Raw genomic sequence first — 2293 nt, forward strand, 5'->3', positions numbered from 1 at the left:
TGGAAATAGGCCTCATCTCGCCTGGAAGGGAGAACTTCCTGGATTTTCTCGAGTTGCGGCAGGTGTTCTCGAGTTACGACGGGGACCTCAGGGACCCGCCCTGGTGGCCTCAGGAGAGGCCAGTCCCCATGCGAGTTGCTAGGGGGCCTCTCCGGATTCCTCTCCCGTCGATACCGGGGCCAAAAACCTTGTGTGGAGTCAGGGCCGGAACCGAGGATTCCTCTCAGGAGCTGACATGGATCTTTGGGTACTTCTGGAGTCTCCGCAGGGGAGTCAGGCCTCGTCTCGAGTGGGGGCATGCACGTGCGCTTTCCTTCCAGGCTGTAGCAGCAATGTCACGCTTCCCGTCGCGTGGATCAAAGGATCTGTGGTTTTCCCTCGAGGCTTTCCCTCGAGGCTTTCCCACAGGGCTGTCCCACGTGCCACCGTGGTGTGAGTCGATCCTGGCGTGAAAGATGAGCCAGTGCAGGGCAAAGAGGTTCCTCTGGAATGGACTGAGACATCTGGGGCACTCTTGGAATGGTGGTACGACCATGGAGTTCCTCTCGCCTTTCCTGTTGAGAGTGCCTCCTCTTGAGATGCGACGGGAACGCCGGGAATTCTTTCCCGTTGAAAGCAGGGAAAGGATCCCTCATCTCGAGCTACGAGGGGGAAACGGGGCTCCTCTGGATGTGGGCGGGACCATCGTGCTTCCTCTCGAGTGGAGACGGGTATGGCGGTGAACTTCTTGAGTTGCAGCAAGGGTGTGAAAGACCCTTTCGTATTTCCAGAGGTTAGGTGTCATTAGTCTCCAGACGCCTCATCGGAAATAGGCCTCATCTCGCCTGGAAGGGAGAACTTCCTGGATTTTCTCGAGTTGCGGCAGGTGTTCTGGAGTTACGACGGGGACCTCAGGGACCCGCCCTGGTGGCCTCAGGAGAGGCCAGTCCCCATGCGAGTTGCTAGGGGGCCTCTCGGGATTCCTCTCCCGTCGATACCGGGGCCAAAAACCTTGTGTGGAATCAGGGCCGGAACCGAGGATTCCTCTCAGGGGCTGACATGGATCTTTGGGTACTTCTGGAGTCTCCCCAGGGGAGTCAGGCCTCGTCTCGAGTGGGGGCATGCACGTGCGATTTCCTTCCAGGCTGTAGCAGCAATGTCACGCTTCCCGTCGCGTGGATCAAAGGATCTGTGGTTTTCCCTCGAGGCTTTCCCACAGGGCTGTCCCACGTGCCACCGTGGTGTGAGTCGATCCTCGGCGTGAAAGATGAGCCAGTGCAGGGCAAAGAGGTTCCTCTGGAATGGACTGAGACATCTGGGGGACTCTTGGAATGGTGGTACGACCATGGAGTTCCTCTCGCCTTTCCTGTTGAGAGTGCCTCCTCTTGAGATGCGACGGGAACGCCGGGAATTCTTTCCCGTTGAAAGCAGGGAAAGGATCCCTCATCTCGAGCTACGAGGGGGAAACGGGGCTCCTCTGGATGTGGGCGGGACCATCGTGCTTCCCCTCGAGTGGAGACGGGTATGGCGGTGAACTTCTTGAGTTGTAGCAAGGGTGTGAAAGACCTTTTCGAAGTTCTAGAGGTTAGGTGTCATTAGTCTCCAGACGCCTCATCGGAAATAGGCCTCATCTCGCCTGGAAGGGAGAACTTCCTGGATTTTCTCGAGTTGCGGCAGGTGTTCTCGAGTTACGACGGGGACCTCAGGGACCCGCCCTGGTGGCCTCAGGAGAGGCCAGTCCCCATGCGAGTTGCTAGGGGGCCTCTCGGGATTCCTCTCCCGTCGATACCGGGGCCAAAAACCTTGTGTGGAGTCAGGGCCGGAACCGAGGATTCCTCTCAGGGGCTGACATGGATCTTTGGGTACTTCTTGAGTCTCCCCAGGGGAATCAGGCCTCGTCTCGAGTGGGGGCATGCACGTGCGCTTTCCTTCCAGGCTGTAGCAGCAATGTCACGCTTCCCTTCGCGTGGATCTAAGGATCTGTGGTTTTCCCTCGAGGCTTTCCCTCGAGGCTTTCCCACAGGGCTGTCCCACGTGCCACCGTGGTGTGAGTCGATGCTGGCGTGAAAGATGAGCCAGTGCAGGGCAAAGAGGTTCCTCTGGAATGGACTGAGACATCTGGGGGACTCTTGGAATGGTGGTACGACCATGGAGTTCCTCTCGCCTTTCCTGTTGAGAGTGCCTCCTCTTGAGATGCGACGGGAACGCCGGGAATTCTTTCCCGTTGAAAGCAGGGAAAGGATCCCTCATCTCGAGCTACGAGGGGGAAACGGGGCTCCTCTGGATGTGGGCGGGACCATCGTGCTTCCTCTCG

Source organism: Capricornis sumatraensis, unplaced genomic scaffold (assembly GCF_032405125.1).
Source record: "Capricornis sumatraensis isolate serow.1 unplaced genomic scaffold, serow.2 scaffold10, whole genome shotgun sequence".
NCBI classification, from domain to species: Eukaryota; Metazoa; Chordata; class Mammalia; order Artiodactyla; family Bovidae; genus Capricornis; species Capricornis sumatraensis.